At 52.8% G+C, this 13,243-nt stretch overlaps 2 long non-coding RNA genes across 2 annotated transcripts in view; one reads left to right on the top strand and one right to left on the bottom strand.

Moving 5' to 3' along the window:
• Nucleotides 1–4,388: 4,388 nt before the first annotated feature.
• On the bottom strand, nt 4,389–7,326 carry LOC116661210. Its single transcript, XR_004317028.1, has 3 exons — nt 6,112–7,326; nt 4,788–5,440; nt 4,389–4,658 (listed from the first exon to the last, which is right to left on the bottom strand). It is a non-coding gene; the product is annotated as an uncharacterized LOC116661210 (long non-coding RNA).
• Nucleotides 7,327–10,054: 2,728 nt separating this feature from the next.
• The window catches only part of LOC116661208, a 49,688-nt gene continuing 46,499 nt past the window's right edge, over nt 10,055–13,243 (top strand). Inside the window, exons 1-2 of the long non-coding RNA XR_004317027.1 lie at nt 10,055–10,426; nt 11,094–11,289. This is a non-coding gene — a long non-coding RNA (uncharacterized LOC116661208). The remainder of the gene's footprint in view (nt 10,427–11,093; nt 11,290–13,243) is intronic.

Raw genomic sequence — 13,243 nt, 5'->3', positions numbered from 1 at the left:
TTCTTGCTTCTCTTGCAGTTTTATTTCTGATTTCATAGAGACAGTTCCATGGAGTGAAAGAACCTGCTTTCTCTTTGCATGCAGACTACCATTTTCCCATTAGAAGTGTTGGCAACAACCTTGTTTCTGCACATACATGCAGAATAGACAGCGCCTTTGAATTCTGAGTGCAGTTCTGTTCTGGAGGGAGGCGGTCTTTGTCGGCGGCAGGCACGGCGGGGAGGTGGGGGGCTCGTCTCAGCTCTCCCTTCCTTTCTGCGTGCTCACCTCTGATTGCACAGAGGATGGTACCTCCAGCGGAGGGCTCACGCCTTTCTCCTTGAATCACCTTCAGCTGGGTTGACAGACAACTCGCTCTGTGTACTCGTGTGTTAGATCCAGGATACACTGGAAATCGTAATCACCTCTCCTGAGGTGCGATCTCTTAAAGCCTCAGCTTTGCGGAGCTGCTGCTGCCCCAGGCCTGCGGCAACCCCCCGGCGTTTCCTGACCGCTGGTTCCCTGCTCAGAATGGCCCTCTGCTACCGTCTGCGTTTTTTTTTTTTTTTTTCATGTGGCCCCCATCTCCTCAGCACTCAATCCCAAATTCCTTTCTCCACAAACAATAAAAAGGTTTGCCCCTGGTGAAAAAGAGATAGCAGGCCCCAGATGGAGTCACCTGTGCTAAGGCACCACACCACGACTTTACGCTTCGCCTAACTGCAGTTTCAGCCTCTCCTGGGAGTGGGGTCTTAAACCAGCCACGCTGGAATGACCTGGCCGGCACTGGTCGGGGGCTCTGTCTGAGAGCCCCCTGCTGTCCCCCAAAGGAAGGTGACCTTGCCTGAAACAGTCCACTCTTTGCTGGAACTGCCTTGTCCCGCCCCCTTCTGCCTAGGGAAATCTTCCATTTTGTACAGCCATGCAGAGCTCCTTTCTGTCTGCTCGGTGGGATGCTGCCTCATTCACGATCGTTGAAGAAAGACAACAAGACCTTTAAAATATACTCTGTGGAGTTCTGGTTCTCAGCAGCGCCGCTTTCCTCCTCCCACCGCAGCGCTGACCATACGAGTCCCCCCGTCGTCTCCCAGGCTTCGGTCTAGTCTCCTACTTCAGCGTGTCCTTGGCCAGGGGCAGCCTGTGTGTGGAGTCTTGTGGGGAGACAGCTGAGGCGAAGGGAGGAACTGAGTCGGGGTCTGGCGGAGAGCTGGGCCTCCTCCCCGTCCCTCCCCCTTGCCCCTTGCCCCTTGCCCCTTCAAGGGTTTTTTTTTTTTAACTGAAGTGTAGTTGACTTACAATGTTAGTTTCAGGTGTACAGCAAAGTGATTCAGTTATACAAACACATATATACACATCCTTTTTTGTATTCTTTTCCATTATAGGTTATTATGAGACATTGAATGTAGTTCCCTGTGCTGTACAGGAGGACCTTGTTGTTTATCTATTTTACATATAGTAACGTGTGTCTGTTAATCCCCAACCCCCTTCCAGGGTTTATTGATCACTGATTTTTTCAGGTGGATACTTGCCCTGGCACCAGCCTGTTGGAATCCAAACCCCTTTGTTTCTGTTTCTGAGGAAGACTTTCTTCCTCCTATTTGTGAAGAAAATAATTTTTTTTAAAAAGGAGAGAAAACCATAATTAAACCTTAGGATGTGCATAGAACCTGAGGCTGTCGAAGACAAAAAGCCTTGTGCAAATAAATTGCGAGAGAGAAATGGGGAAACGCGTGGCATAATTTTCCCTGCGCTTGGCCTGTTTCTGCAGTTCCACTGTTGATGAACATGGGGTCTGTTTCTAGCAGTAGCTTAGGACACAGTTAACCAGGAATCGGTCCCCTGACCCCATGCACACCCCACCAGCCCAGGACCCTAGGGTGTGGACCACCTGGACCGGCCCCTCTGGGTCCGCGGGGGCAGGGGACACACGAGTGATCCCAGCGCCCACCGCTAGATGGAGCCCTTGCTATGCACAAGCCCAGCCCCCAGCGCCCCGGGGTGCGGGCGAAGCCTTTAGCTGGAGGGCAGTATTTTTCCAGTGGTACTTGGTTTAGGGAATCCATCTCTCCTCAGTTCGGCTGGAAACCCAGCTGCTGTCGCAGGTGCTCAACAATTCTCAGTGTGGACCCGTTCATGGTACCCTTACGTGTGCACCATCATGCACGCCAGCCGCACTCTCACACACACACACACGCGCACGGCACCCGCAGCCTCTACCAACTGTTCCCTGGAGCTCTGGGCGAGTCCCGCTGGCAGCCTCAGTCCCTCCAGGCAGCTCTTCTGTAGCCAGAAGCTCCCTGTTTCGGGGTGAGACTCTCTGGCTTCGTGAACACACAGCTTCACTGCAATTAGCTGTCTAATTGCTCACCCACATTGAGCCCATGTATGTGTTACTAATTATGATTTATTTAAAAACCCTCTGCCATTCTTTGTTCTCTGTTTCCTCTCCACTGAAGGGCCAAGGGATGGATTTGATTTGCAAACTGTTGCGAATGGTAAGTTTTCCTTTCCTCTGCGCTGTCTGGGCTGCTCCTTCCAGGTTCAAAACCAGACCTCATGCCCGGTGTGCCCACCTGCCGCCTGCTACCTGTCCCTCCTTCAAGAAAAGGTGTAAGCCTGGAAGGCAGTAACTGCCACATCAGATGTCACATTAACGCAACGCTGACCCCCAGAGCTGTTCGTCTAACACAGACCAGATCCTACACCCACATTTCACACCCATGTATACATCCCCATCTAACTGCACATAGGCTTTCCAGCTCAGTGTGTGCAAAACTGGGTCCCAAACTTTAGCCCCAAACCCACTCTGCCCCCATCCCTCCATCCCTCATCTTGTCCAGGCCAGAAACCCAGAAATCCTTGAGTCCTCACTTGCCGTCACTCCCAATGTCTGTCTTCAGGTTTGATGAGTTTACTTCCTCCTGTCTCTCTACCTGTCCGGCACTCTCTCTTCTCCCTGCTGCCCTTTGAACCCAACCCTCCCATTCTGGCCTAGAGCACGGTCCTGGTCTCCCCTGGTCTCCCAGCGTCCGATCTCGAGTCCCATCACCCCCAACCCCCGCCCCGTCCACACCACGGCCAGACTGATCTGCCTGACACACCTCGTGCCCTCGCCTGGTTAAAAGCCCCCGGGGCCCCCAGCTCATCTCATCAGACCTCTCCTGAGGGGCACTCTGTCCCCCTCTCCTCTCCCGGGGCTCCTCCCTCAGTGAAGGAGCCTCGCTCCATCTGCAGCTCCCTCCTGCCTTATCCTCACGCCCTGCAGAGACGCCCTCTCCATCCTGGCCTGGAGAGACCCAGTCTCGTCCCTCAGCTGAGCTTCCCCTGGTCCCCACAGGTGCAGGCATTTTACACTGTAAGTGTAAGTGTAAGGCAAATTACACTTCTGTCGGAGCCCGCGTCGCACACAGTGCTGTCGTCTCCCTGTTTGTCTTCCCTCCCAGACGACAAGCTCTGGGAGGTGGGGACATCCTCCCACCCCGGCTGTCTCCCCAGCGCCCGACTGGGTCACCCTGTGAATGCTTAGAGCAGGAACAGAAGCCAAGACAACACCGGCATTGCCGTGGGGTGGTGCCCAGCAAATGCCAGCGGGAGGGGCTGGTGTCTGTGTGTGCGTGTGTGTGTGCGTGTGTGTGTGTGTGTGTGTGTGTGTGTGTGAGAGAGAGAGAGAGATTGAGAGAGAACAGGAGGGGTTCTGGGCTCACAGCAGGCCCTCAATCTCTCCCTTTTAGTTAATTATTATCTAAACGCAGACCCGCAGGGCACATGGCATTTTGCTTGCAGCCTGGGGGAAGCTACCTCCAAAGTGAAATATGCATAGAGTTAGACAGATGTCTGCACCGCCAAGCCCTGCGTGAGGGTGAGAAGAACGTTTCATAAGAGACACCTGAGCAAGCAAAGGACCGCCCTCAGGGACCAGTGCCCAAGGGCCCTGCCTCTGGACAGACCCTAACTGGCCACCCTCATGGGAGTTCTCCCCCGTGACCAGGAATCACGGAGAGGGACAGAGGAAAGACCGAGGTGCTACTGCATGCATGTTTTAGCTTCGAAATGGTCAAAGTGAGGCCTGGAGTGTAGACACGGCACTTCCTGAGAGTGGGAGACAGAAGCAGTGAGGCACTGCCCGGAGCCCTGGGACTTGCTGCCCAGCCCGGGGGCACGCCCTCAGCAGCCAGCCTCCAACCCCGCCCTGGGTCTCCTCGCTGCCTCACGGCGGGGTTCCCAGAGCAGCCCCCGTCCGGCGACCATGCCAGGAGCAGAACAGAGGTAAAGAAGTATTATTCATTTCTGAAATGAAACGCTCTGAGCACCCTCTGTTTACCGAGGATCTGAAATTCTGAAAATAAATCTGTTCATAGATTTATTTGTTTAATCTTGTAGTTTGACCGTCGGTTGTCAGCTCTGTCTGTTGCTGGGCGCTCTCAGGAGAGCAGAGCCGCCCTGTGTTCTCCTGTGTGCAGCACCACCGACCAGGTGCCAGTCAGCGCTGCTGTCCCGTGATGCTCTAACTCAGAGCAACAGAAAGAGGCTTCTAGTGGGCTGTGCGGCCTCGAGTGAAGTCTTGGGGGAAAGGTGAACCCAGGGCCTGCCAGAAATGCAGGCTTCTTACCACGTGTCTCTGAACCCTCACGCCCTGTTCCCGCAGGGGGCTGTGGACACACTTGAAGTTCACGAATAGCCTGAAATGATGAAAATTTATGAGGTCAGTGTCTGCGTTTTTTTTCTTGGGAAGGAATAAGGGGAGGACATACACTTGACATCAGGCTCTCAGAGCTGCTGCAATTATTAAAAAGCAAAACCAAACCAACCCCCTGAATGTGCGGCCTGGTGTTGCTTCCTTCTGTGCAGCCTCGTGTGAAGCGTCTCGCAGCTGGGGTCTCGGTTTCTCACGTGGACACGGAGCCTCCTGCCTCCTGATGCCCACCCTTGCCGTGGTGATCGCAGGAGATGAGCAGTGAACGCCCTCTCCACGGCGCCTGTTCACCGTGGGGTTGGGGGGAGGCATCCTCCTGGGAAGCTGAGTCACAGGGTGTGGAAGGGGCGAGTACACGTGTCTTCGGCCTGGCTCATCCAGACGTCGACCTTCGGAAAGGATCTGCGTGCGAGGCGATGCCAGGAGACAGGAGGGGGAGTGTTTGAGTGAACAGGGAGGGGCCGGAAGCCTGCCTGGCGAGGGCTTGTTTCTGGGAGCAGCTGGGACTCAGCCCCAAAGTGCAGAGCATGCCCCTGAGATGTCCTCCCCGGGAGCCCAGCCTGCACGGCCAGGGGGAGAGTCGGGCCGAGTCACAGGTGCTGCGGGAGGAGGCCGCCTGCGCGCACTGGAGTGTGAGAGCCACGTGGTGGGGCAGCGGCAGGGCGGCCACGGCAAACTCCCAGCTGGAGACGGTCTCTTGCATTGCCCGTACCGTATCCCCAGTCAGTGGTTCCCAAACGTAGCTTCCTGCTAGGATCACCTGGAAGACTAGAAAAGAAAATCCGTTTACAGGACCTGAAGTTGGGACATTTTAATTCATTATGTCTAGGGCAAGTTCTGATAACTGACAATTTTCAAAGGCTCCCTGGGTAATTCTAATGGTCAGTTTGGGAAACATGGCACTTAGAAAACCCATTTGATGTAGATGTAATTTGCTCCATTTTGAGGGTGAGGAAGCTGTCTTGATGTGTTGAGTGTTTTTTGCAGTATTTCTCCTGGATTGTGGTGGAAGTAGCATTCCAACCAACGCCCACCCCTTCACGCCGGTGTCCCGCGGCCTCTTTCAGACCCTCTTTCTCTTTAGAGGCCACATCTCTTGAACTTCAGGGGAGAGGGTGGGACACTCGCACCTGCTGAAGTGCAGAATCCTAGCCTTGCCCCTCTGAAGGCGTCTGTGTTACTGACCAACAGTGAAGCTGCTCCTCCTTTCTTATCATGTCCTCTGCCCCGGCCGGGTTCCTAGCACCCCATGCCTGCATTATTGAAGTGTCCCCCTACCTCCTGCCTTCAGTCGCTCCTTCCCCTAGTCCTGTGACATCCTGCCAACACAGCCTTCATCACGCCTTCTCTTCCCTGGAAGCCTGCGGGGGCCCCTCATTCCTCCTCCATAAAACCGGGTCAGACCCTCCTGATGGGATACAGAGCCACTCACGACCCACCTCCCATCCCGCGTCTCCAGCCTTCATCGTCTGTCTCACGGAGGATGACCTACCAGTCAGCATGCAGGTAGGAAGCCAGAAACCTCTCCAGGTATCTGAATAAAAACAATTTTAAAAAGGGAGTTGATTAGCTAGGCATTGGAGGACTGAGAAAACCAAAAGGGGACTTGAGGCCTCACAGAGGTTATGACTACGGGAAGGGCTGGAAGGCAGAGGGAAGACACTGATGAGGCCCGAGGAGCTCAGAGGAGCTCAGTGGAGCTGAGGCGCAGCTCTCTGAGGAGGGGAGCCTCCCTAGAGCTGCTGGTACCTCAGGAGCTCGGGGGGGGGGTCCTTCAAAGAGGCGCCCACACCTCAGGGGGCAGGGCTCGCCCAGCTTCCACTGTAGCTCAGGAGTTTGGAGTAAGGCCCCTGATGGGGGGGCTTGTACCTCTGACGGCGCAGGAAGGCCGGGAGACAAAGGGTCCTGAGGCTGGAGCTGGTAGCTGCCTCAGGGCGGCACCCTGTTAACGGGGCAAGCCTGGCAGGAGGAGCAGGCTCACGGGAAGGGCCGAGTCCCGGACGTGCCCCGGCCTTCCCGCCTCACCCCAGGGTCCCCTGTTTGTGGGGCCTCACGGGGGGCCAGCTAGCCTGAGGCTGGAGTGGTGGCCGCCAGGTGGGCTCGGACGCTGTGCATCTCAGGCTCATGCTACCCTGTCTGCTGGGATCCCCCCACCACCAGGCTGCTCTGCATCAGCTCTCACGCGTCTTCCCTCTGAGCAGACCGCCAGGCCTTCCCCCAGCTGGAAGTTATGCTTTCCTTTTCAGCTCCCCTCTGCCGTTCCTGCTTCTGTGGGGCGGTGTTCACGTTGTGTTACAGTGGCTTCCAGTCTGTTCCTCTGCTTGAGGGCAAACCCTCCAAGAGGAGGATGTTCGTTATTACTGGCTGTGCCTCCGAGAGTTCGGTGAGTGTGGACAGACCTGTGGGGCTGGTGGGCCTTGCCCTGTGTCTCTGTCAACAATCTTAGCTGTTGCCAAACATGGAAACAGGAAAATAAAACAGACGTGGCTTCTAGGATCGTTAGAGAATTTAGAAATCCTGTTGGATTTCCAGTTCCCGGGTCCCTTTGGTCTGAAGGGCACAAACCTTGGCAGGTGTTTGGTCGTGCCTTGCGTAGCCCATGTCTCTGTCCCTCTCTCGTTTACCTCTTTTCTCTTATTTCCACAGGACCTTGATTGTCTCCCCAGCAGTTAATTCCTGCTGAGGTATTAATAATCGCCTAGAGGTTCTGGGGTGTTTTTATTTTAACGTGAATTCTCAGAGACTGCTAGTTCTTCTAGAATCTGAGGTCTGTGTTCCTAATGGTGGAATTGCAGGTCTTTACAACAGGCTGTGAGCGCAGGTATTTTTGGAAGCGTTCATATTCATACTTGTGTTCCTAAAAACTCATTCAAATTCAGATCCAGCTGAGTGCTCATCTGGCATTAGGGTATTCCGAGCATCCTGTTAAGCGTGTTTGCATTCATTCTATCACCCAATTGAATCTTCGCAGCAACTCTGAGGTAGGAATTATTACCCCATATTTATACCTAAGGAAACTGGGGATCAGAGAGATCAAATGAATTCCTTGTGATCACGCAGCAGGTGAGTGATGGGGCTGGAATGTAAACGCAGGTCCGTTTGACTCTGTGCTCACGGCTCCTTCCCATTAATTCTGCTATGTGTGGGCTCAGCTCCAAAGTGGACCCGGATGCGGAAGGGAAGACCACGGCCCCTGTCGGGAAGGACCGTCCTTCTGCAGAGGGCAAGGTCCCTTGTTCTCCAGAATGATGCAAGGGTCCTGCGCCCGGGGAGAAACCGACGGGCGGGCTGTGGTCCGGTAACAGCGCCCCTGTCTGGGGAACTGAGGCTTTGCTGCGGGGTCATTTGACTTCCCTGAAGCTGTGGGTTTTCTGGGTTGTGGGGATAGGATGAATACCCCCCGTTTTGGAACGTGGGGCTCTTTTATCTGCAAGGTCGAGACGTCTGTTGAGTCTTTGAGGACTCTCAGACGACCTTGAAGAGTCAGAAGTGTGGGAACCTTGAATCTCTGGTTTAAAAATCAGCTTTTTGAGGGCGGGCGCTTCAGTCACCAGTTCATGACCTGTGCGGGAGGTGTATTAGCAGGTCTGAGGCCCCAGTGTGAACGCATCCCCAGCATGACCTTTAGGGGTCCAGCCGCCCACTCATGACGAATCCACGCCGATCAGCCCTGCCGTTGCTTGCTGGGTATTGGAGCCGGCCTTCAGCTGCCCTGGTGAATAATTCACAGCGCTCCTTCCCTGCTGCTGCCGCCTCCTCCGAGGGCTCTGGGCTCTGCGCTGTGCTGCGGCTCCCCCGCGCTCCCGGGAGCTCTGGCTGGGGGAGGGAGACGCGTGAGGGTGTGGTCCCCCGGGACGAGGCCAGCGCAGTCCCGGTTTCTGTGGCGCCCTCGAGACCCCAGACTGCTGCGTCTCCCACGTCTCTCATCGCAACGTTTAGCGCTGCCTTGTAGTTCACCCGAGGACATGTTCTGGGGAAATCATAGAATATTTATTAGCGTTATTACATTTTCTCCTGCACCTTTTATCCCGGAGGATCCCCAAATGCTTTGCTAACAAAATATCCAGGGAGATTTTACCCATGTCTAAAACCGAGCTGCGTTTCTTCTTTCTTCGCTCACCGCACTCCTCTCTGCTTTCCCGCCGTCCGCGTTCGCCTGAATTGTTAATGACCCTCGGTTGCTTAGCGCGTAACCCCGACATGTCTTAAGCTGCTGGTGGTGATGTCCTCTGGTGGCCGTGACAAACAGCCGCAAACCTGGGGGCTTGGAACAACGCACGTCTGCTCCCTCCAGGTCCTGGAGTCGGAAATGCAAAGTGGGCTTAAGTGGGGGGGGGGGGGGGCGGCGGGGGCCGCGGAGAGCTGGCGGCCCTGGCTCCCGCCGGGGCTCCGGGGCGACCGCTCCCTGCGGCCCCCCCCCCCCCCCCACCACGCGCAGGCCCGTGCCGCCCGCTCGCCTCGCCTCGTGGCCTCTTCCGCCGTCCCCGAGGCCGGCGGCGTAGCACCTTCAGTTCTCGCTCCGCCCCGTCTTCACGTTGCTTTCTGTTGTGCACCGAAGCCTCCCCCGGCCTTCCTCTCACAAGGACACGTGTGGAGACATTGGGGGTCTCCTGGCGCCATCCAAGGTAATCTCGTCACGTCTGCAGTCACATCTACCAGCAGAGCAACAGTCGGGTTCCGGGGATTAGAGTTTTGGTGTCTCTGGGGCCGTCATGCAGCCTACCCCCCGGGCAACGGAGGCTCTTGTCACCTGAGCAAAGTCAACTCTGGTTCCCCGCCGCTCCCGCCGCACACCACACACCTTGGCCAGCCGGACCGCTCATGCCCGGTTCAGAACGTTTTGCACGTTGCTGCGCTGGCATCTTTATTCGTGACGTTCTTTGTTTGGACCAGAAATGCTCCCTTTCCCCGCGGTTCCCTGCCCTCCCCGTGCCCCGAACCCCTCTGAAGGGCCTCCTGCTGCTCCTCGGCTCGTGCACGTGAGCTTGGACAGGTGCTGCCTGCTCAGCGGCGCGCTCCCTCCCGCGACACTCGCCGTCCCTCGCGGGACCGGCCGCCTGCCTTTCACGGGGGCGCCTCTGGTAAATGCCGCGTGAATTACTGCCACAGGCGTGACAGGACAGGGGACGTTCGCAGGCTGATTCTACAAGCTGTGGTTTTTGTCATGCAACAAACATTCGTTGTTCATTTAAAGATATTTACTAAGTTTTCCTCTGACTCCAGCCCAGTTCACAGTGATGAGCAGGGATGCCTTAGCCATTAAGGAGCTTAAGACTTTGAGGAGGCTCTGGGCACCGAGTAAGGAAGTAGGATTCCTGCAAAGCAAAAGAGGAGCTCTGGGTGCTGTGAGAGCCCCCAGCAGGGGCCTGCCTGGCCTCCCCGGAAGAGTCGATGGAAATTAATTCTGCAATTAAAGTGTCCACTCAAAGGACAATCATAGCGTTATTATTCACAACAAAGATCCACTTTCCGTCCGCATGGTGCTTTTTATGAGGTGTGACCATAATGTAATAGAGTGATTTTTTTTTTTAAACAAACACAACAAATTATATTACAGGGAATCTCAGTGGTGGAGGGGAACTTCAAGGCCATATTGTTCAACTGTCTTTCTCAGGCAGCTGTTCCTGCTGCATCCTGCCCGATACGTGTTTGCCTGGATTCTGTTCGAACCATCTGCAGGGAGTGTCGTTTTTCAAAAAAGTCACCTTGGATACGGCGTGTACATCAGACAATGCAGAGGAAAGCAGGTGCCGTGTACGTCTGGTACATGCATGTAGATTGTATATAGAGATACCTGTGTGTATATGTGTGTATGTGTGAACACGTGCACACACATGCATATATGTAGATACACAGTAGATGCACTTTTTAAACTGTGAACAAAACTCTTGTTATTTGAAGATTTGCTGTGGAAACAGTGCCCTGTGTTTGTTTCCTGGCTCCGTGTGGGTAAAAGGCGCTATGAAGGCAGTTTCTGGTGAGGGGTTGAGTCCAGGCGGGGGAACGAGAGGGAATTTTCACCAGTTCTGAGGGCTGCAGGTTCATGTCACCTCCGTGCTGACGAAAACACTCAGTTAACAGATTAACCCAATAGCAAAATATTAATGCATTAGGGGTGCAAATCATTAATAAGTTCAGAAGAAATTAGTCTGTGCTACATCTGTGTGTGTGTGCGCGCCGTGTGTGTGTGTGTGCGCGCGTGTGTACGGCAGCTGTGCTGTGATTCTGCAGTCCTGAGAGAGGAGCTCCAGCAGTATCTGGGAAAATAGCGTTATTGTTGGAGCCCACTGGGATGTATCTAGTCTCTCTCAAAGTCTCTGGTTTGACCAGGAACACATTCAGGCGTCTACAAGCCTGTAGCTATTTCAAAACAATTTTGCAAGGACAACATCTACATAGTATCTCTTCTCCTTTCTAAAAGGGAGGGCCAGGCTCAAAAGCAGGCAGGCTTAGTGGAAGGACCATGAGACTCGGAGCCACCAGACAGACGTGAGGTCAGATCGTGGCTCTGCCACTTAGATGCTGTGTGGCCTTAATGAAGTTACTTACCGTCTCTGAGTCAGTTTCATCTGTTGAATGAGGCCAATCACGCTTTCTTCACAGGCCGGCTGCGGAGAGTAAGTATGTTCAGCACATAGAACTCAAGTCACAGTCTGCCCTTTCCTAAAGCTGGGACTCACCTTCTATCTCATTTCGTGGTAAATAAAATAAGAAATAAGAATGTAAGATGAGTTTTCTAAGATTCCATGATTTTCTGAATACAAAGTCCAGGCTAATTGATTCTTACATACTATTCTTTTTTTTCTGTCCAAAAAGAAGTGTGCGTTATTTTTCATTTTTTTTTTAAAGAAATAAATACAAACAGACGCTTCTGTGTGCACTTGCCTGTATCCTCTCCGGACACTTGACTTTTCAGCTGTGTACGGCCCCCTCGTGGACCTGAGACAGGGTGCACTGGCACCTTATTGTTGTTTTTAAATTGAAGTACAGTCAATTGCAATGTGTCAATCTCTGCTGCACAGCACAATGTCCTGGTCATGCATATACATACATATATTTATTTTCATATTTTTTCCATTAAAGGCTATTACAAGATATTGAACATAGTTCCCTGTGCTATACAAAAGAAATCTTTTTAAAAAAAATCTATTTTTATATATAGTGGCTAACACTGGTAAATCTCAAACTCCCAAGTTTATCCCCTCCCATCCCCTTTCCCCGGTACCCATAAGATTGTTTACTAAGTCTGCGAGTCGGGACGTTGTTTTTTGACGTCAGAATCTGCATCAGATGCCCCCATGAGGAAGCATCTTTTACTACAAGGGTGCACCTGATAATTTTAGGATGCTCTGATGACACCTGAAAGCTCACCTGAGGTTTAGTGTCCTGTTTGACGCCGACCCCTGCAGGAGCTGGTTTTCTTGCAGGGCTGTGCCCTGCCGCCCCCCCCTCCCCCCGCATGTAGTGTGCTGAGCCCTCATCCCCCTTTGCTCTCCTGAAGTGAATCTGCTCTGACCACGGGGATGAAAGGGATGGTTAATCGTAGTCAGGGAGCCGGGGTCACTCTGAGTGCCGGGACAAGGGGTTTATTTTGGCAGTTAGATCTTGCATAGTTGGGAAGGAACTGGAAAAGCAAAGGTCAGAAAGGGAGTTGGGGGGACAGAAAGGGAGCCAGCCACCAACCAGACGATCTGAGACTATGTCCAGCCCCGGCAGTGGCAGTGTGAACGGAACCCCGCGGGGAGGGCGCTGGGAGATGTTGCTCTAAGCAGCTGTCACCACCGTGGGTCCTGGACAGGTGTGTGTGTGCTGAGCCCCGTCGGCGGTGGCGCCGCAGGTCAGTAGAGAGGAGGAGCGCTGGATGAGGAGGGGTTTTGAAATCAGGATTTTGCTGGCTTCATAAACCAAATGTGGCACGGTCCTTTTTTAATTTCCGAGGGAGTTTGTGAATGACTTCATTTTTTTCTTAAGTATGTCGTATAATTGCTGGTAAACCATCTGGACTGTAAATTTTCCTTTTGGTTAGGAATTTCATCCTAAAAAAACTAGATATGGGCTATTTTTATTTTCTATATTTTTTGTGTCAGTTTTACAAAGTTGTGTTTTCAAAGAATGTGTTCGGTTCATTGAAGTTGTGAAATTTATTGGCATAAAGTTCTTATAATGTTCCTTATCATGCTGTTTGTAGGTCTGTAGGAGAGACGCCCCCTTTCTATTTCTGATAATGATAATGAAACTATTCTTTCTTTCTTTTTCTTGCTTAGATTTTCAGAATTTTATCAGCTTTTCAAAGATTATTTTTTGTTCTATGTTTCTTCTACTTATTTTGGGCTTAACATTCTCTTTTTCCCTAACTTCTTAATAATGGAAACTGAGATCACTTATTTTAAGTATTTACTTTTACTTCTAATATAAGCATTTAAAGTAATCAGTTTCCTTCCTAGACCCATTTTAGAGGCATCACACAGATTTTGACATGCTGTATTTTTATTACCGTTCAGGTTAAAGTATTTTCTAATTTCCCTTATGAGTTACACTTTTATGCGTGGATTATTCAGAAGTACACTGCTT

This window comes from Camelus ferus, chromosome 33, assembly GCF_009834535.1.
Source record: "Camelus ferus isolate YT-003-E chromosome 33, BCGSAC_Cfer_1.0, whole genome shotgun sequence".
Classification (NCBI taxonomy): Eukaryota; Metazoa; Chordata; class Mammalia; order Artiodactyla; family Camelidae; genus Camelus; species Camelus ferus.
This window is presented reverse-complemented; position numbering and strand designations above follow the sequence as displayed.